The following is a 23262-nucleotide window of genomic DNA, read 5'->3' as shown; positions in this document are numbered from 1 at the left end:
GTTTGCATATGTTCTACCATTTGCAGGAGCTTCCAACGAAATCAGTATTCCAAGGTCATGCCATGAGTGGATCTGGCAGTGAGAATTGTTCAATTGGGATGATGGGGATCCAGTGATATCCATAAGTTTGCCCCATACTACTGCACTTTAGTTGTGTGGTGGCAAGTTCATGGTTCCAGTTCCTTTTTTTGGTTCCTCTGTATGGGCCCCATCAAATCCTGTGACTTCCTCTGGACCTCTTTCCATCCTTTATATTCCTGGCACTAATGCAGCTGGCATCCAAGTTCAGTGATTTTCATGAAGGTCTCCCACAGTGTATTTTATGTAGGAGCCTTTGCATGATGCCTATGTTCTTGCAGTAAATGTAAAGGCTAATTGTTCTGTCATTTGACAACAGTTATGCTAGCTAATCTGCTCCAGACACTGGATATCTTGCTACACCACTTAACATTTTCAGTTACAGTTTCTCCTCTTCACACCTGTGAAGAAGAGAAACTGTAACAGGAATTTTTACATTTGTTAAAGACTTAAATGCCTCTAATCTTTGAATGCTTAAGTGTTGTATCCTCTTTGCTGTGGCAGCTGCTAAATGTGCACTAACATTCATACTCCTTTTTAAGTCCATCCAGTCCTGCCTATTTCCCCTGAACTGATTTGTGCACTAGTAAGGTCACACTGCTGTAGAGCATTGTGACCTGCATATGTCACTTGAACTGTGTAATCTCTTCTGATTTACATATTTTTCCATAGATTTTTGTATATAGCTCAAACCTTCATGGGCCTAATAAAGTGGCCAGGCAGTATATGTACATTGTTAATCATACCTGTGAATTTTGCATCCAGAAAGTTGGATTAAAGGGCATTACAAGGAATCCCAGTGCCAGATATACTTTTCTTTCTCTCCTCCTCTCTCATGGCAGAGTTGAACTCTTATCTATTCCTTAGATACATACATAGAGGGAATCAGGTCTATGATATTAACCAGAATTAAATAAAATAATGTAATGCTTAATTGTCTACAATATACAACTGAATAATCATGTCTGTTGCCAAGCTGCTCATTTCAGCTTAACTATTCACTGTTTTATCATATCAGTAAATCTCAATATGGAATTATAAACAGTTCAGCTTGTGATATCTTATTTGGCATGTGGCAGGGCCTGGCATGGCACAAGAGTATTCAGTGCCCTAAGTGAGTCCTAAGATACACTCTGAGCTAAAATGTTATGACCACCTACTTAATAGTGTGTTGGGCTGCCTTTCACTATGATAGCACCTTGCACCCTGTGTGGCATCAACTCCACAAGACCATGCAAGGTGTCCCAGGTCTCCTGGAAAGATAGACATCCCAGAGTTTGGCAATGGAGTGAGGTAATGCCGTGGACTGACAAATGCCTCGTTCTACTGCATCACCCAAATGTTCAATGAGATTGATATCAGGGGAATTTGGCAGTTAAAGAATTACATGAAATGCTTGGACATGATCTCAAACCTTTCCTACATAATGCAGGCCTTGTGACATGGGGTATTGTCTTATTGAAAGGTTCCAGTGCCATCTGGATACATGGTAACCATGTAGGGAAAAATTGGTTCAAAACAATGCCAAGGTAGGATCTGGCAGTGAGGATTTTTCAATTGGAATGAGGGGAACCCAATAATGTCCATGAAAACATCTCCCAAGTCAGGATACCACTGCCACCGGCCTGTTTTTGTCCAACCATACAGTCTGGTTGCAGATGTTCACCTGGTCACTATTGAATATGTACCATCCATTGGAATGATGTAGCTGAAACCTTGATTTATCAGGAATGTCCAGGAATGGTTTCCCTGTGCCCATTGCAGGCAGAGGTGTTGATGATGGTCAGTCAACATGGACAAATGAACAGGTTGCCTACTCTATAAGCTTATCTACAAAAGAGTCTGCTGGATGGTATAGTCAAAAACATTCTCTGTGTGCCCTGTTTTAAGTCTGCCGTTACTGAGGGATTATAAGTTGTCTGTTGTCCCAGACAGCATGTGTTAAAAGCCATTCACCTCTACTGTGAAATAATTGGTGGTTTTCCCATTCCAGTACATTGGGTGGTTATGTCCTACTTCAGACCATTCCCACAATACCTTTACAATGATGGCCCTCAAACAGCTGAAAATGCCTGTGGTTGCTGAGATGCTGGCCCTCACCTTCATAGCACTGCAAATCATTCCCCTTTTCCCATTGCATGGGCTTCGTACTGACGAACTGACAGACACTACCTGTGCTGCAGCACAGGTAGCACTCTGTATTGCAGGATGCATCTGCTCATGGACAGGGGTGGTTTTGGCTCAAGAGTGTAAGTGGCCTCTAGTAATTTTTTATAAGTTAATGATCAAATCTATTATATTGTTTTTGTAACTCAAAGAAACTATTGAAGACATTTATAGTATTTTGTGACTCCATAGACTAATAAACTTTCAGGGCAGAAAGCCACAAACTCTGACATCATTTAGTGCAAACACATAATTTTAATATCTTATATTGTGAAAGCCCTCGTAATGGGCTTTTCTTTACCTTGAATAAGTAATATTTTCCCATTAGAGAAATCTGCTGGTGCTTATTCTCAGTTGAGTTACCACCACCCAGACAACATTGTTTTGAAGCAATTTGGCCCTCTCATCGGTAGGCAGGTTAGAGCACAATTGCGACATATTTACACAATACAAAGATGCAAGAGGTAAACTTCATAGACTAACAAAATTTTAGGGCACACCTCAAACTGCAAAATACTTCAAAATGGCACATTTTCATGCAGATCCAGCAAACTTCCTTGCAAGGTTTGTGAACCATAAATGAGACAGATTCATCACTTTCAGCCAGAGACAAAGGAGCAGTCCAAACAGTGGAAATACAGCTCTTCTCTCCCCCCCCCTGCAAAGAAAGCAAAGTCAGCTCCTTCTGCTGGCAAGGTGATGACACCAGTTTTTTGCATTCTGGTGGAGTGTTGCTAGTGGATTACATTTAGAAAGCCCTAACAGTCACAGGAGCAGCATACTGCTCAGACCTTATGGGACATTTGCATGAAAACCTCAAACACAAACACCAAGAAAAACTCGAAGGTGTTTTGTTCCGGCAGAACAATGCACCTGCTCACAAGTCTGTCAGTGCTGTGACTGCACTGCATGAGTGCAGTTTTCAAATCTTGGACCATTCCCCATATTCATCAGATCTAGTACCATCAGACTTTCACCTATTTCCTAACTTGAAAAAATACCTGACTGGCATCCATTTTCCCACTGACAGTGGCCATTGCCTGTGGATGCATTCCTGAAAGCACAAGAGAAAAATTTCTTCCCAGCGGGAATCAATGCATCGAAGCATGGAAAAATTGTATTATAACAAAGGGGACTATATTACCAGACTCCTCAAATAAACCATTCATACTCAGGCCATGAACTTTTTAAATGCCCCTTGTACTAATATGCAGTATTCCATTATTGAACAAGTTCAACATATCAATTTGTTTTCTTATAATAAGTAATATAATTAGCACTGCAAATTACCAATTATATAATTATAATTGGTAATTTACACGAAGAGCAGTGTCCATTGATTACCACTCTGTCTTCTCCCACTCAACCATCCCTTTATCCATAGCAGCAATTTGCCTCCAATGCCACACTGCTCCAATTTGTGCAGCAGTCTTCCATGTGCAACAGTATCAAAGGCTTCTCTAAGATCCAAATATATGATATCAAAGTTATTCTTTGCATCTAGTTAGTTTGTGACTACATCATCGTATCCAATCAAATTAGTCAGACAAAAATTCCCCTTAACAAACCCATGCTGTGTGTCCTAGCTATAACTGAAGTCTTGTCTAGATGATCCTGCAATGCTTCTTTAACCAGTGCCTCCATTAATTTCTCTGAAACAGAAGTTAAACTAACAGGTCTGTAATTACCTGTGTCTCCCTTTGATCCTCCTTTGTGGATTGGTGTCACATTTGCACATCTCCAGTCCATGGGTACTTCCCCTGAGTCCAGAGAAGCTCTCATAATTATGACTAAGGGTTTGCTTACTTCCTTTGCCGCCTCCTTTAATAACTGGATAGATTCCATCCACCCCAGGTGCCTTTCTTGTGTTTAACTTCAACAATTTCTCCTCCACTTCAATAAACTTCAATTCTTATTTATCATAAGAATTGAAGTTAAATAAAAAAAACTTATTTTTTATTTTTTTTAAGAAAATGACAAACATTAATATTTATTAGAACATACTGTGCATGGGTTGAAGGCTGAGAAGACAGGGTACTTGTTGACATTAGATTTGAATTTATGTAGATTGTAATTTCAGGAAATACACACAAAAATAAGTAAAAAAGTAAGTAATATAAATATAAAGAAATAACTCAGATAAACTTAGGGCATAAAGCCTCATGCTATAAGTGCTATAAAACATTATTGAACAAGAGCTGCAGCCTGCTTATGTATACAAAAGAGGCCAAACCCAGCTTCTCAAAGTGACTCATTGTAGCTCCATCATTGGTTAAGTAGGCACCAAAAAGACCCTGAACAACTTAGTGCTGTGTTGTACCACAGTATGTTGAGATGCAAGATGGTAAAGCAGATTAAAAACTCAAATAAATTTAGGGCATAAAAGCCTTTACCTATGAGAGATATAAATATTTTGTATAAAATATTATTGTAGCCTGTTTATGTATGTAGCAGTGAGAAAAGTTTATTTGCTACTTATTGCTACCAAATAGCATAATGTGGAGGCTCTTTGCCACAAGTTGCACCACTCTACATAAATGGCAAACCTAGTTTGCTCATCGCTATATACATAAACAGGTATTATATAGGTATGGCATAACTATATAATACCATTTTATAGCTCTCATAGCAGGAGCCTTTATGCACTAAACTAGATTTTTAATCTACTCTGTCATCTTGCATATAACATATTGCTGATATATTTTGTCACTGGGCTCAGGTTTTCATAACTTGGTTTTAAATTCTGCCATTAAACATCCATAGTCAACTTTATTTTATCATATAACATCCATATGATTATCAACTTTTTAACCCTTAAGGCCATCTTGGCATCACAATGCCTATGGCTGGTACAACATGACTCCTCAACCATAACTCCTCTTTAGGCCTTCCAAGATCACTCTCATTGGACCCTCTTTCATCTTCCTCTGTCCCAAGTTGGTCTCACCTTTTCCCCCCTGACATGACCTGACTCGCACCCAAAGTGTTGAGCTTTTTGTGCAAGTGAATGTCATTTTAATAACACACCCTTCTTCAACGGGTCTTTTTCTTTCTTTTTTTATTTTTATTTTGTTTTAGCATAATGGCAGTCAGACAGGAGTTGTAAATTTTCTAAAGGTGGGGGGGAGATAAAACAGTGTTCCAGAGTAAGAGAAAAAAAATGATTGAATAGGTACTTTGCATCATCTTAAAAAAAGACAAGTTATGCTAAGGAGAAGCCAAGCAAGTGAGGCTGAGCTATATGAAATTATTGATTTAAAAATTACAGATGGTTGTATATTAGAAAATTGTTTGAGCCTAAACACAAGTAAGGCTTCTGGAGTTATGGCATATACCCAGTAATTTTGAGGGAGGCAACCAAAGAGTGTATTGAACCAGGGAGATTAATTGTTAGGGCATGTTTTGTCTCAGGAGAGATTCTTTGGGTTGGAGAGGTGCCAACGTATAAACTGGTTAGTCTGATATCAGTGATAGGGAAAATCTTAAGAGGCAGTGATTAAGAGTGCGCTGTCTAGGACATTTAGATAGAAATTGCATTCTGAAGGACATACAACATGGATTTTTTTGTTAAGGGAAAATCATGTTTAATCTCTTAAGCTATTCTGACACAGTTACTCGGGAGCTGGATGTAGAGAACAATTTCTACATAGTTTATTTGGATTTTAGGAAGGCATTTTACTCGGTTCCTCATGTGATGTTATCATGTTACTGTATAGGCCAGGACATGTTGGTATTACTGGCAAGGTTCTAAGATGGATTGCAGGGCAGTAGGCAATGGATTGTGATTAAGGTATTCTTCAGATTGGTATGATGTCAGAAGTGGGGTCCCCCCCCAAGGATCAATTTTTTGGACTACTGTTGTTTCTGATTTAAATAAACAACATTGATGATGGGAAAAAGGGCGTAATGTCAAAATTTGCAGACAGTGTAAAGATTGGGAGAGTCATTAATGATCAGTGCCAAGCAGCACTCCTTCAGGATGAATTTAACAGGTTTCAAGAATGGGGAGAAAAGTGGAAGCAATGTTTGAATGGAGCAAAATGCAAGGTTTTACACTTGGGGAATAGCCCAAAATAACTTATACACTTGGTGGGGGCAAATTAAAAACAGTAGAGGAATAAAGCACATATGAAGTTTTCTGAGCATTATAAACAGGCAGCCAGGAAAGCCATGATGTCCTACTGATGATTTATCAAACAATATCCTGTAGCAATAAGGAGGTCATAATCCTTTTCAGTTGTAAGACAAAATTTCATAATCCATTTCAATTATAAGATATCATTTAGAATACTATGTTGAAGTATGGAGACCTAATCTGAAAAGACATTGAGCTTCTTGAAAGTGTTCAAAGAAAAGGTGCCAGAAAAAACCATAGTGTCCTATTGATGATTTATCAAACATTATTCTGTAGAAATGGGTAGGTCATAGTCCCACTGTACAAAGGGTACTAGGAAAGTTTTGCAATAACAGCTTTGTTTATTTAATTTTTTCAAAGTAATTTCCTCTACATTCAATACACCTCTCCATCCTCCGAAACCAATCTTTAAACCAGTTCTGCCAAGTTTCACTAGGGAGTAAAGCACACTCGTTGTCCCAAGCCCGTAGAAGGTCCTCATCACTGGAAAACTGCCTCCCTTTTAGCTTCATTTTCATATGCGGGAACAGTGCAAAGTCGCAGGGAGCAAGGTCTGGACTGTAGGGAGGGTGCTCGAAGTTTCAGTCCTGTCGGGTCAAATATTCGGTGCAGGCTTTGGCGCGGTGAGCTGGAGCATTATCGTGATGGAGGTACCAGGTGTCCATTCTTGACTTTTGCCGAGGTTCTTCATAGATCCAATGACTTTAGGTAGGCATTGTTCAGTATACCACTTAGCTGTGACTGTCTTCTGCATGTCCAAAACGACACGTTCCACAATTCCACTCGATTTGAAAAATACAGCTATCATTTTCTTCTTTACAGATCGGGATTTTCTGACAATTACGGGTGTGTCGTCATCATCAAAGACCCAAACTTTGTTTTGAGCCTTGGTCGGCAGATCGTAATAGTACAGCCAAGTCTGGTCACCTGTCACGATGTTGTTCACATACCGAGATTGTCCCTTATCAAACTTTTTTAACATCTCCCGGCACCAAGTCACACGTCGTGTCATCTGCTCTTCAGTCAGTTGATGCGGCACCCAGAGAGAACAAAATTTCTTCATGTGCAAATGATCTTGCAGAATCGAACGAATTGCTGGTGCATTTAGGCCCAAAATATGCTCTATCTGTTGGTAGGTCACTCGCCTGTTTTCGTCAAGCATTTTCCTCACAGCAGTAACGTTTTCCTCCGTAACTGACGTTCGTGGCCTTCCCGGCCTCTCCGAATCCTCCAGAGTGAAATTTCCCCTTTGGAATTCTCTATACCACCTGAATATTGTTGTACGATGTGGACAATCATCATCTAGTGCAAGAGTCATTTCTTCTAAGCACTGGTCTATGGTTAAACCACGCACAAAATTATACCGCAGAACTGTCCTTATCTCATTTCGTGACCACGATGCCATCGCAAGCACTTTACACTCTCACTACTAATGAATAACTGAGCCCATCGACTTGGCGCGGCGGCTACTATGCATGTATGAACATGTCTCAACATGCAGCAACAAGCAGCTTCCTGTGATTCATTGTTGCGTCATATTGCAAAACTTTCCTAGTACCCTTTGTATTAGGCAATTGTAAGACCACATTTGGAATACTGTGTCCAAGTATAGAGACCTAATCTGTATAAAGGCATTCAGCTTCTTGAAAGGGTTGAAAGACTGGCAACTTGCATAGTGAGATTGGCAAAAAAGGCAACCATAAAAGGAAAGACTCCAGTTATGTGGACTACAGAGCTTGGCAACCAGGCACCTCAGAGGGACACCTGATTGAGGTTTATAAGGGTCTGAGAGGCATTAGTAAAATGAACAAAGGCAGAATTTTCACTGTTATAATACTAAGGGCTGTATATTCAAATTACAGGGAAAGAGGTTTAGACTAGTTTGCAGGAAGTTTTCTTTTAGCCAGCTTGTTGATTACTGGTACAAGTTGCCTTTGCAGGTAGTTTGGGCTGACAGTCTAAATAAATTCAGAGGTCAATTAGTTACCTACATGAGGAAGGAAGTGCATAATTCCTATTTTTCTTATCTACTTTTTTTTTTGGCCAGTTTAGCAAAAGCCTATGGCTTCCTTGCACTATATGGCTGGTACTAATACTAAAATCATTATTTTGATCACAAGGCAGGGGGAGACTAGTCCCTTTATCCCCTATCTGGGACTGTTATTATTATTATTATTATTATTATTAGCCATATGGTGCAAGGAAGCCTGAGGCTTATGCTGCACCAGCCAAAAAAAAATTCCCGCATTACCCTGAGAGAGAGAGAGAGAAGTAGAAGGGAATCACCAAGAAAGCAAGAAAGAGAAGAAAGATGATATCCAGCTCAGGACCCTGGGTTTGCTAAGCCCATACTCACCAGATGTGAGCCCTGGAGTTTGGGCTGACAGTCTAAATAAATTCAGAGGTCAATTAGTTACCTACATGAGGAAGGAAGTGCATAATTCCTATTTTTCTTATCTACTTTTTTTTTTTGGCCAGTTTAGCAAAAGCCTATGGCTTCCTTGCACTATATGGCTGGTACTAATACTAAAATCATTATTTTGATCACAAGGCAGGGGGAGACTAGTCCCTTTATCCCCTATCTGGGACTGTTATTATTATTATTATTATTATTATTAGCCATATGGTGCAAGGAAGCCTGAGGCTTATGCTGCACCAGCCAAAAAAAAATTCCCGCATTACCCTGAGAGAGAGAGAGAGAGAGAGAGAGAGAGAGAGAGAGAGAGAGAGAGAGAGAGAGAGAGAGAGAGAGAGAGAGAGAGAGAGAGAGAGAGAGAGAGAGTAGAAGGGAATCACCAAGAAAGCAAGAAAGAGAAGAAAGATGATATCCAGCTCAGGACCCTGGGTTTGCTAAGCCCATACTCACCAGATGTGAGCCCTGGACTACCCTTGGTCTTGGCCACTTCTCCCTTCATAATTCATTTTTTTTATTTTTACTCAGATTAGGTAATTTTCTCTTATGTTTGTTCAGAATTTATGGTGCCCAAGATGCTGATGCCCTAGGCAAGAGGCATCCGACATTTTCTGGATAGAGACCAAAACAGATAAAACGTTGGTGATGAACTGCAACAGTTCCTTACTGCTAATTCTGCATTTTTCCAAAATATGATTTAATTTTTGTTGATAAGTGTTTATATTTAGTCTAACTTTTCATACTTAGCATTTAAACATTTGCTCAAAAACTGCTCAGAATTTAAATTTTTTTTATAGCATTAGCATTAGTAGAGGCATATGATGCAAGAGAGCAAGCTTATGCAGCATCAGCCAAAAAAAAAAAAAAAAACCACTTCCATTTCACCCCTCCGTTCGTTCCAAGTACCTGCCCACCTCAGCCTTAAATTTATTTAGCCTATCAACTTCCACAACAAAGGATGGAAGTCTGTTCCACCACCCAACCACCCGCTGGCTAAAGAAAAATTTCCGCACGTCTGTCCTACATCTGTCTTTCCTCAATTGAATTTATGCCCTCTCAAATGATTATTCTGGGCAAGAGGAAGAATTCAATCAGCACTGAGCATGCTCAAACCATTCAAGGCTTTATTCATCTCAATCAGATCACCTCGCAGGTGCCTGGTCTCCAGACACTGTAATTTGCAAAATTTAAGCCTTTCTTCATAAGAGCAACCCTTTGTTCCATTCACTAATCTTGTTGCCCTTCTCTTTAAGGATGTAGAGCCATTCCAACAGCTCTACATCCTTCTTAAAATGAGGTCTCCAGACCTGTATACAGTACTGAAGGTGTGGCCTGACCATTGCCTTATATAAGGGGATAATCACCTTCTTATCCCTACTAGAAAAATTCCTGTATATCATTGACAAGACACTATGAGCTACTCTAGCAGACCGTCTGCACTGCTCAGAAAATTTCATATCTGCCTGCACACTTACCCCCAGGTCCTTTTCGTTCTTTACCACTGTCAGTTTAGTACCACAGAGTTGATATGTCACTCTGGGGTTGCTGTTTCCCATAAGTAGTACTTTACATTTGTCAATGTTAAACTTCATTTGCCACCTCTCAGCCCATCTCAACTTTTCTAGATCCTGCTGCAGCAGTGTAATGTCATTAGTGTCCTTAACAACCCTGCCAACCATTGTATCGTCTGCAAACTTGGACATTAAGCTTGATATACCATCATCAATATCATTTATAAATACAGAAAACAACAATGGGCCCAATAATGAACCCTGAGGGACTCCACTAATAACATTAGTCCACGATGAGCAGTGTCCATTGATTACCACTCTGCCTTCTCCCACTCAATCATCCCTTTGTCCATAGCAGCAATTTGCCTCCAATGCCACACTGTTCCAATTTGTGCAGCAGTCTTCCATGTGCAACAGTATCAAAAGCCTTTGTAAGATCCAAATATAAGATATAAAAGTAATTCCCTGCATCCAGTTCCTTTGTAACCATATCATAGTATCCAATCAAATTGGTCAGATAAGACTTTCCCTTAACAAAACCATGCTGTGTCCGAGCTATAACTGAAATCTTGTCTAGGTGATCCTACAGTGCTTTTTTAACCAGTGCCGCCATTAATTTTCCTGGAACAGATGTTAAACTAACAAGTCTATAATTACTTGTGTTGCCCTTTGATCCTCCTTTGTGAATTGGGGTCACATTTGCACATCTCCAGTCCATGGGTACCTCCCCTGAGTCCAAAATGCTCTCATAATTATGGCTAGGAGTTTGCTTACTTCCTTTGCTGCCTCCTTTAATATAACTGGATAGATCCCGTCCACCCCCAGGTGCCTTTTTTATGTTTATCTTCAACAATTTCTCCTCCACTTTCCTCTCAGTTATTACAAAATCATCCAGCTCACTGGCAGAGTTTAACTCACCTCTGGCATTCCCCTCCCTGAATAACTCATGAATGAATGCAGATGCAAAATACTCAGTTTGTTAGCCACCTGAGCAGGATCATCAACAGTTGAACCATCAATGTCCAGTGGACCAATCCGATTCATCCCTTTTCTTCTAGAGTTTACATAGGTAAAGAACTCTGTTTTTTCTTTGCATCCTTTGCAAAGGATTTCTCATAATCTGCCTTTGCCTGCCTAATCTCCTTTGTGACTTGGTTACAAACCAGCTTATATCTATCATAGGCTTCAATGTCACCCATTAATTTATATGTATCCCATGCATTTTTCTTCTCTGCCACATGTCTCATTAGTTCATCTGACATCCATTTAGGCCTAAACCTTGAACATATTTCTTAGTTGGTATGTAGAGCCTAGTAGCTTCCAAGATAAATTCTTTGAATGCTTCCCATTTTGAATTTGCTGTTGGTAACTTCATCAGTTGATCCCACCATATAGAATTTAAATACTGTCTCAGACCACCATAGTCACCTTTACAAAAGCAAAAACCCTTTCCTCTACCTCTGAGTAAATCTCACTTCAGCACACTGTGATCACTGCCACCTAGTGGTTCCTTTATCTGCAGATTCTTAATGCGTGAAGAATCACTACTGATAATCAGATCAAGAGTATTACTTCCTCTAGTTGCCTCCCGAACATGCTGATGTAGAAAACAATCACCCAATAAATCCACAAAAGCCTTGCTAGTGTGTGACTGACCAACCCACAAATTCCAGTAATGTCTGGGAAATTAAAATCCCCCATTATAAGGCTCTCTGATTTACTGGCCCACTCCATTTCCCTGTACAGTTCCTTATTATACTCATCAGAGTCATTAGGCCTATAACACACTCCTACTCTCAATTTTGATCTCCCAATGCTTATGTCAAACCAAACTGACTCGACACTGCACTCTCCAGCGATGTTGACTGGCTTCACTTCCTTGGATTTTATATGTTTCTTAACTAATAGTATAACCCCACCTTACTTCTTATCTTGTCTATCCTTCTTGTATACATTGTACTCCTCAAATTCCAGTTCTGCATTCCTTATATCTGTGTGACACCACGTCTCTGATATCCCAACAATATCTGCCTTTAATGTTCTGGGCATTACCTCAAATTCATCAAATTCATCAAATTTATTTACCAAACTTCTAACATTGGTGGCAAGTATACATGCACCTGATGCTATTCCTAGCTACCCTAACACAACCCATGTGTTTACTTGTACTGCAATGACTCCCAGCAGTCCCTGATATACCCTGCATCTTGTTTTCCAGGCTGCTGCTCATTCCAATAGAAGCAGTGCAAGAATCACTTTCACATTAATAATTAAGGTGACTTATACTTAATAATTAAGTACAAAATTCCAACACAATTATTGCAAAACCCTATAACCATTCTTATTACATGGTAGTAATAATAATGTTATAGTGCAGAAGATACATAAAAAATAAAACATCATAAGAAACCAATACAGAAAAATCAAATGTGTTACTAAAAAAAAAATATTTTTTTTCAAGAACTGCCTACATGGCTGTGGGTTGGACACACCCGTTTGTCTAGGTTGCAACAGTGAGGAGTACTGGCCCTTTGTGGTGAGTGAATGTGTTTTGTTGCCTGAATTATATAATTTTTACAAACATGGATTTTGAGTGCATTACTGCACTGAGTTGACATGGAATGTTCTTTCCTGGGAGTTACTCAAAGAGGTAACTACCATTAGGGGTAAAGGGAAGGGGTATTGCTTTCGTAAACGCGACTATGATGGACTAAGACAGTATTTAAATTCTAAACAGTGGGATCAACTGATGATGTTACCAACAGCAAATTCAAAATGGGAAGCATTCAAAGAACTTATCTTGGAAGCTACTAGGCTTTACATACCAACTAAGAAATATTGTTCAAGGTTTAGGCCTAAATGGATGTCAGATGAACTAATGAGGCATATGGCAGAGAAGAAAAATGCATGGGATACATACAAATTATCACGTGACACAGAAGCCTATGATAGATACAAGTTGATCTTTAACCAAGTTACAGATCAACTTGTATCAAGGAAGGGGATGAATCAGATTGGTCCACTTGATATCGATGGCTCAATTGTTGATGATCCTGCTCAGGTAGCTAAGAAATTAAATGAATATTTTGCATCGACATTCACACATGAGGAGTTATTCAGCGAGTGGAATGCCAGAGGTGTATTCAACTCTGACAGTAAGCTAGAGAATCTTATAATAATTGAGAGTAAAGTGGAGGAGAAACTGTTGAAGACAAACACAAGAAAGGCACCTGGGGTGGATGGGATCTGTCCAGTTATATTAAAAGAGGCAGCAAAGGAAGTAAGCAAACTCTTAGCCATAATTATGAGAGCTTCCTTGGACTCAGGGGAGGTACCCATGGACTGGAGATGTGCAATTCACAAGGGAGGATCAAAGGCTGACACAAGTAATTACAGACCTGTGAGTTTAACTTCTGTTCCCGGAAAATTAATGGAGGCACTGGTTAAAGAAGCACTGCAGGATCATCTAGACAAGACTTCAGTTACTGCTCGGACACAGCATGGTTTTGTTAAGGGGAAGTCTTGCCTGACCAATTTGATTGGATACTATGATGCAGTCACAAAAGAACTGGATGCAGGGAATTACTTTGATATTATATACTTGGATCTTAGAAAGGCTTTTGATACTGTTGCACATGGAAGACTGCTGCACAAATTGGAGCAGTGTGGCATTGGAGGCAAATTGCTGCTATGGATAAAGGGGTGGTTGAGGGGGAGAAGACAGAGAGTGGTAATCAATGGACACTGCTCATCGTGGACTAATGTTATTAGTGGAGTCCCTCAGGGTTCTGTATTGGGTCCTTTATTGTTTTCTGTATTTATAAATGATATTGATGATGGTATATCAAGCTTAATGTTCAAGTTTGCAGACGATATGAAGGTTGGCAGGGTTGTCAAGGACACTACTGACACTATGCTGCTGCAACAGGATCTGGAAAAAGTTGAGCAGATGGGCTGAGAGGTGGCAAATGAAGTTTAACATTGACAAATGTAAAGTACTACATATGGGAAACAGCAACCCCAGAGCAATGTATCAAATCTGTGGTACTACACTGACAGTGGTAGAGAATGAAAGGGACCTGGGGGGGGGGTTGTGCAGGCAGATATGAAGTTCTCTGAGCAGTGCAGATGGTCTGCAAGAGTAGCTCATGGTGTATTGTCAATGATATATAGGAATTTTTCTAGCAGGGATAAAGAGGTGATCATTCCCTTGTATAAGGCAATGGTCAGGCCACACCTAGAGTACTGTATACAGGCCTCATTTCAAGAAGGATGTAGAGCTGCTGGAACGAGTACAGAGAAGGGCAACAAGATTAGTGAATGGAACAAAGGGGTGCTCTGATGAAGAAAGGCTTAAGTTTTGCGAATTACAGTGTCTGGAGACTAGGCACCAGCGAGGTGATCTGATAGAGGTGTATAAAGCCTTGAATGGTTTGAGCATGCTCAATGCTGATGGAATTCTTCCTCTTGCTCAGAATAATCACCTGAGAGGGCATAAATTCAAATTGAGGAAAGACAGATGTTAGGATAGATGTGCTGAAATTTGCCTTTAGCCTGCGGGTGGTTGGTAGGTGGAACAGACTTCCATCCCTTGTCATGGAAGTTGATAGCCTAAATAAGTTTAAGGCTCAGCTGGACAGGTATTTCGAACGAACTGAGGGGCGAAGTGGAAGTGGTTATTTTTTATTTATTTATTTATTTTACTTTATTTTTTTTTTTGGCTGATGCTGCATAAGCTTGCTTTCTTGTATCAAATGCCTCTACTAATGCTAATTGCACTTAAGAGAAAAAACAGGTGTCCAGTTCAGCCTAATATCTTTTTAAATCACATAGTATTACCCAGTAGGTGAGTCTGCTATGCATTTAAAAATATGAAACACTGCCAGGACAGCTGTTTTTCAGCTTATTGGTTTCTGACAAATTGGCAGGTTGCCTCTACTAGCAAATCTATGCCTATATAATTTTTAATTATTAAATTATATAATTGAATATTTGTGTCTGTCACCAAGTTGAAGAATTCAGCCCCCTCACTATTGTGCACAAAGGGTATCATAAACAGTTCAGCAACAAGTAGCATAATTTGGCATGGTGAATAAATGTTTCCATTTTTTACTTCGTGCATCTAATCAAATTCAACCACAGATGTTGAATATTTTTTTGTTCACATGTTCAGCTTCTTTTGAAAAATAAAAAAAGAGAAAATTATGTAAATGACAAGGCTTACCCCTAGGAATAGACTTGAAAGGTTAAATTAACTACTGAACATTATATACTGCTTGAAGTATAATAGTAAATAATACTAGTGATGGGCATAACTGATTGTAGACTTTCAATCAGGGGCGTGCAAAGGTATGTGGAGGCCAGGATGCAAGGGACTTTGTTTATTTATGTTGAGACTTTGATGGCTCCCTCGATTGGGGGCCCCTTTTGTGGTGCAACCAATGCACTCCTATTTATGCATGACCTTCCATTCGATAATTGAATATAAACTTATAATCAAAAATTGGGCTGTGTGTGAGAGGGGGGCCATAAAACATTGTACATTGTATTTCATTACATTGCACAATGCATTTCATTGCACTGGACTTAAACTTTAGTTTTGATAACATCAGTTCTAATCCCTCCACTGTCTTTTCTTTTTTTTTTTTCGATTTCCATAGTCGATCATTAATCATTCAATTACGTTCATCAGTAATTACTATTATTAGCCATATGGTGCAAGGAAGCCTGAGGCTTATGCTGCACTAGATACACACACAAAAAAAAAAAAAAAAAAAAAATTCTGAATTACCCTGAGAGAGGGAGAGAGAGAGAGAGAAATAAGTAGAAGGGAATCGCAAAAAAAGAATAATATTGATATCCAGCTCAGAATCCAGGGTGTGCCAAGCCCTGGATTCTGAGGCTCACAAAATGTTGAGCCTCTGGGGGTAATAATAACTAACCTCTCTTTGAAATTCTGTGATGCAATACATCATTACATTTTATATTTTGGATAGTATGATGCACACTGAGATTTGGCAAAATCTTAGCGGAGTCGTCCAACTTTTGCGTGTGCGCTTATTGGGCTAAGTCACATTAGCTTTCACTTTCCAATCAGTCAGTTGCCATTTAAGGCTTTAACAGCTCTCTCTCTCTTTCTCTTTTAACGTGTAAATAGTGAATATTTCCCGACTATTCTTCCCTATTTAAATTTTAAAAAATAATAATAAAAAATGCAGAAACACTTCACTGGCAAGAAGTGTGATTTGGTTCACAGCGAGAATGCAGTTCACCGATGCGATTTTCTGCCCCGGTTTAGCCTAATATTCTTTAACTTATTTTTAAATCATCAGTAGTTATCACCTCCACAAATACATAATTCTTTGTTGGTATTTATTTTCAATATTCATATAAACAACTTTGCGAAATAACTAAATGTCACCCCCACGACATTTCAAGAATTCCACTTGAGGCAGTCACCTCTCCGACTCAACCCACATTAGATCACACACTGACATTATAAACTTGTTAAGTCTGCTTTCCATTTTTGGAAACTAAGCTAAAAAGGACGCATGCCTAAACGTTTTATACTGGATAAATAATATTCGCATATTAAAAAAAATTAGTTTTTAACGTTTGTTTTAAATAAATGAAGTAGTTTAACCATGAAATGGGATAGGAGCATTCACGAGAGGAGGGCGGCATTACACGTTCTTGTTTGTACTCTGGCATGACCACTAGGTTAGAGGAATTTACTATTAATAATTTTAATAATGAATACAATCGTTAACCTTATTTCGCAGTCACGCGAGCTTGAACCGCGCTCTACCCAAACGCGTGTACATATTTTCACTCTCACGACTGACCACGCACATTCGTCGAGCCGGGATTCCCTATCAAGAATATTGTTTTGTATTACATAATTGTACTGCCACGTGTTTGACGCTTGTAGAAACTAGTGTATTGCAAAACGTACAAACCCCCACAAACAAAATCACTGGGTATTTCTGGGGGCCCCAGTGAGCTCTTGAGAATTACAGGTAACCTCTCCTGACGAAGAATAGATATAGGATATAAGTCCGTGAAAGGGGGTACACCGCATGCAACGCACCCTCGTCCTGACACATAGGGGAAGAAACGGTTCGAAAATGGTTATAACATAGCCATAACAAAAGAAAAGGGGTCCCTAAAATCAACATCGCACCCGGGGGTTCTCAATAATACTGCACGTCCTGAATATAAGTAAATGAATTTAACAAATAGAATCATAATTGGAACTTGAGCCCATTAAAGGTCAAGGAGCGGACCATTCCCACGATGATTAAGCTTAATGGAGAATCATTGAGCTTTAATCATGTAGCAGTAAAAAAAAAAAAAAAAAAAATCAAAATTCACATTTTAATCATGGGGAGTTATAGCCCTTCAGTTATAACTTTGCCCCTGCAAACATAGCAAATTAGATAAGGTCACCTTGTCCTCCTAAATATGCCCGATTATATAGCACTTGTATTCTGCCAGAGCACAGCAATACTGCACTAACACCTTGACCTCTCTCCACACACACACACACACACAATCTTGGGGTTACATGATTCGATGACCTAGTCTTAAAGAACGACGAGAACGCTCCAGTTTTCTGTGTTTTTGAAATTTTTAATATTTTGTGGCTTCCGAGCGCTTTAGGCTTGCGTGTTTATTCTACACCAGTCTAGTCTCCAAGAATGACGCACAGGTTATTTACGTTCCTTATCAGACACAGTTCCGAAATTCACAGTTGTTGATGCTATTTCGAATCTGTTGCGCGTGGTTTTCAATAAATGAAAACTAATGTGTGATATTGCAATCACTGTAGAGGAAAATGGGATTTACCATTGAATATTAATATCAAAAGGTTATCTCTGGTGGGGAGGAGGAGGTCAAATATATTTAATAATAAAATCGTATATACATAAAAACAATAGAAATAAATCAATTATATCTGAATCAACCTAGCGTTTAAAAATTATATGGTAGAGTCAGATTCCTGATTTTCTTACAAATTAGAAAATTATAAAACTCGAACTCTCTGGAAGTGAGTCATCACCCTCAAAAATTAACTTTGAAATCTATTATGATATTACTTATGGAAAAAGCGACTTGTCAACGTTAACTCCTTTGCTAGTATTAGTATTATAATATTTATGTCACACGAGGTGCAGACGTATCACGTTTCGCGAAAATTTCGCACTATTTCTTCCAATCGCTAGTCACAGGGAACTAGAAGACGCATGATGACGTCAGCGTTCTCTTCTTGCCAAATATTTCAAAATAAACCCTGCGCTAGCGATTCAAGAGCAGTGAAAACAAAGCTTCAGTTATATATAGGATAGCACCTCTATCGTTTGCTAGTATCGGCTCAGCTGGAAAGTGTGCAAAATCCTAATGTTGCTAAGTGATTTCTTTCAATAAGTTAATTTTTATTATAATTGTACAGTGACAAGTGGTTTCCCTTTATTAATTTGACGGTTGCCAATATTCAGAGCTACATTATTCGTTCTTGCAACAGAGTGGTATTGCAGTTTCGCTGTCACCGTTATCTGTTTCAATGGCAGAAGATTAAAAGAAGGAGTGATGGGTAAAGATTATTACAAAGCGCTGGGGTTAACCCGAGGTGCTACAGAGGAGGAAATTAAAAAAGCTTATAGAAATCTTGCTTTGAAATTCCATCCGGATAAAAACAAGTCAAAGGATGCTGAAGACAGATTTAAAGAAATTGCAGAAGCCTATGAAGTTCTTAGTGATAAGAAGAAGAGAGAAATATACGATCAGTATGGAGAAGAGGGTTTAAAAGGTGGTGTTCCGGGAAGAGATCAAAATGAAAAAACGCAATTTAGTTATGCTTTTCACGGAGATCCAAGAGCTACTTTTGCGCAGTTTTTCGGAACAGATAATCCATTTAAATTTTTTTTTCAGACAGGAGATGATCTCTGTAATCAAGCGTCAAATGCATTTTTTATGGAAAACGAAATGGATATTAACAGTGAACCTTTTCTTTTTCACTCTGCTGGATGGACAAATCCTCTTCATTCTTGGTTTTTTAATCCTGGCACCCAAAATATTTCAAGGGGAAAACGGAAACAGGATCCTCCAATTGAACATGATGTGTACGTCTCATTAGAAGAGATCCTCGTTGGCTGTGTTAAGAAAATGAAAATTGGTAAGCAAGTGTTGAATCCAGATGGAAAAAGTATACGAAGAGAGGAGAAAATTCTAGATATTGCTATTAAACCTGGATGGAAAGCCGGAACAAAGATTACTTTTCAGAAAGAAGGCGATCAAAAACCGAATACCATTCCAGCGGACATTTTATTTGTGATCAAGGATAAGCCGCATCCTGTCTTCAAAAGGGACGGTGTCGATATCAAATTCACAGGTAAACTAACGCTTAAAGAGGCACTATGTGGAACACAGTTCCAGATTCCAACACTTACAGGTGAGAAGAAGATATTAAGAATAAATAACATTGTGAAACCTAATACTATGTATCGCGTACAAGGTCTGGGACTACCTTTTCCTAAGGAACCATCAAAGAGAGGAGATCTCATAGTGAAGTTCGATATAACTTTTCCAGACACTCTCTCAGAAACAACAAAAGACATTCTTTGGGACTGTTTACCTTAAAAAGATAAAATGCGAAAAGAAAAAAAATTTTTTTTTTTTCCTTCAATGACGCCCCGATAAATCTATTCTGAGGAATTTTGCAATGGCTCATGTGGAATGAGAGCTTTATTTCTTTGCCAACATTAGTCGTACTCTTATAATGATTTATTTTCTGTAAGGAAATTTTATTGTTTATTTTTAAGGTCACTGTATATAGTATAAATAGTATATATAGATAAAAATTACATATTATTTTGAAATAAAAATGTTCTTATTTGAGTTAAAGTACTATTTTTTTTTTTTTTTTTTTTTGTTCATCGAAATTTTACTAAAACTGAGGACTTTTATCATCTGAGCCTTGTCTTCCATAGCATTAATACAGTGCTCAAAGCGAAATGATCGCTCATTTCGTTTGATCACTCATTTCCTTGAACTGTTTGTGGGTTACCTCCCCTTTAAATGAGATTACCCAAGTTTATTTTTAAGAAATTTTTAGAACTAACCAGCCTTAAAACAGTTTTTAAGGAATATTTAATTGAGTAAAAACTGCACAAGTTATGCTGTTATGTATCTGAAATCACATCATTTTAGAATTGCTAATTTAAAGAAAAAATTGGAAAATAACAAAATCTATCGTGGGATTATGTTGGGTTTTATGTCAAATAAAACGATTTCATTGAAATTTACCTTAACAAATAATGATAATATAACACCAAGTATAAACACAGGCCACAGATGTTGAAACCACTGAAAATTTACTCACATTTCAGTAGTATCGCACTAGTTTTATCATTGGGAACGAGGATAATATTACTAATACCACTTTATTCCTAGTAAAGATTTCGTAAGTAATTATTAATACTTTAAGTTAAAATTTTAACGTATAAGGTGGCATGGAACATATTTAACTAATATATGTAGTAAAAAATAGGGCCAAATTTATGACTAGACAAATTAAGATTAAATCAAGGCTAGACAAATTAATTGTCTGAGGTCCGTAATTTAGCAGAACCCATGCCTACTTCGGTCCTAGGTTCTATTTCATTAGTTGCAAATACATTATCTTTTGAAATTAAGTCAGGTTAAGCAGTTCATGCTATAGCTATTGAAGCCTATTATATATTTTTAAATAAAAGGTACAATTCCAGTTTTTTTCGAGCATCATTATTTCAAAATCCTCCTTTCATACCGTGGCTGAATTAGTCGGCCTCAAAAGGAGGATAGTAAGGTTTTATTCTCAAAAGTCCGATCTTTTTGTCCAGCAAACCGACTGAAGAACTCACGTATTTATGAACATAATACAAATGGATGAATGGACTAGTTCTCTCCGGTAACCCTAATATGAAATATTCGTTGTAATTTATTGTATTCTCTATTTAATTTATTAAATCACAGAACCCGAAATATGTGTTTCATTTTTCACACTGTTGATTACAAAGTATCACAAAACGTGGAATGAGTAGTACGTTGGGACACATGTGCAATTAAATAAAAGAATTCAATAATAATAGAATAAATAAATCCATCCATCCATATTATATTATGTCCGTAAATTGCGTGTGAAGTGAAAACAGTTAAGGCGAATTTACATTTTGCACTTGTAAATTTCGCATGATTCATCCACAGTGAAACAGAAAGTTGAAAGCTGACACAATTTACACGATTCAATATTTTTAACACTGCAGTTTCATTTCATCTGTTTCCAAAATGTTGGAGACTGAAATAGTGAGTGTTGGCATCAATTCAAGAAATGTAGCCCTTACAGAAGAATGTACTAAATCACGAATAGGGGGGAACGTCGACACCACAGAGTAGTAACATATCTTACTTCTCTGTGGTCGACGCAGTCGTTGGTGGATCAGGTCGTGGATCAAACAGCAAGAGCAATTGAGAGCATCAATAAAACTGTTAACAGAACTTGCCGTGGAAGATCCTGATATTTATTGTTCCACAGGCACTCAGTTTTGTAGGCTTCCAAAATATATGCATATGCTCATCCTTCCAATTAAATGCCATTTTATTAAACAGAAATCTGACAGCTACAACCATAGTTTGAAAACGAAATTTTCTCACTGTTCACTAAATGCCCAGAATGTAATGAAAATACATGTTTACATGTGTTACTCTTTTCACTACGGATGGATCATTCACTCGATTCATCAAAAATAGGAATTCGATCTACTTTGTTCACTACTCACTTTTGATGTTCACTTTAGAGGAAATGCAAATTACACTTTTTCGCTTTAGATGAATCATCTGGGATTTTTATCCAAAGTACAGTCGCCTTTTATAATAATTTGTTAACCAATTAGCGATTAATTGGTAATAAGATAATTTGTTTATTTTTCACGTCTATTAATCACAGAAAAATTTTTAAAATTCAGGTAATAAACGCACTGAGTACATTAATTTGGTATCCATTGTTGATAAATTTAATATATTATATAAAAAAGCTTTCTAATAAGATAAATCTGTTATTCACTGAATGTATCGTTGTATTCAAAACTGTATTTTAAAAAAAAAGTTAATTTTGAAATGAATTTTGGGATCTTTCACTTCTACACCTTGTTCATAATTTTTTTTTTTATTATTATTATTATTATTTTTTTTACTTTACAAGGTTGCATGGAAGGAAACAGGTGGGAATTTGGTTAAATTTCTTTTGCATCGGTTAAAACGAATTGTACATCTGAACGAAAATGTGGTAATTGTCAGCGAATCTTTTTCTGCACATTGCAATTCCTCAGTACATATAATCGGCTGCCACCAATAAGCATATCAAAGCCAAACAAATCATTAGTATCCGTGCGGTAACAGTGCTGGAAATCCTTAGAATTTATCAAAGTAATTTTAACTTCTAAGGCAGTCGAGTTGGACGTGCTAAATTATTTTGTACAGATTAGTTTGGTGTATGTATTATTGTAGAAATTTTTTTGGTGACCGCTGAGCTCTCGCTCTTTTCTTCATATAGATAATTCCAGGCACTGTTACAGCCTTCATTCTTCCATGTGTGATGCATAATAGCGATGCGTGAGACGAGACTCTCCCTTTACGCTTACCAATATTTGAACTTCACACATTTTTAAAACCTGCACAAACGGGAAACTACACTGACCTACAATATTTACTAGTTTACAGTGTAACTAACCTAAACTAGTTAGTGTAACAGAAATGTTAAAAGTTTAAATGGATTAATAGTTAACCTATGAGCTCTTGATGACTCAACTTCCAGGTTGTGATAACCCGGGTAACCACCCTAGATAAGAAGAAAATTAAAATCCGCTTGTGCTGTAAATGACACCGAAAAATGATGTAGGCGAAGAGTACACGTAATCGAAATG

General features: G+C 38.0%; 1 pseudogene; it reads left to right on the top strand.

The window, feature by feature from the left end:
• The first annotated feature begins 18660 nt into the window (after window positions 1–18660).
• LOC150091343 (dnaJ protein homolog 1 pseudogene) lies at window positions 18661–19988 on the top strand (annotated as a pseudogene).
• The last annotated feature ends 3274 nt before the right edge of the window (window positions 19989–23262 follow it).

The sequence above is a fragment of the Mastigoproctus giganteus genome, chromosome 1 (assembly GCF_048544385.1).
Source record: "Mastigoproctus giganteus isolate SK-2022 chromosome 1, ASM4854438v1, whole genome shotgun sequence".
Lineage (NCBI taxonomy): Eukaryota > Metazoa > Arthropoda > Arachnida > Uropygi > Thelyphonidae > Mastigoproctus > Mastigoproctus giganteus.
Note: the sequence above shows the minus strand (reverse complement) of the source record. Positions and strands in the feature narration are given on the sequence as shown.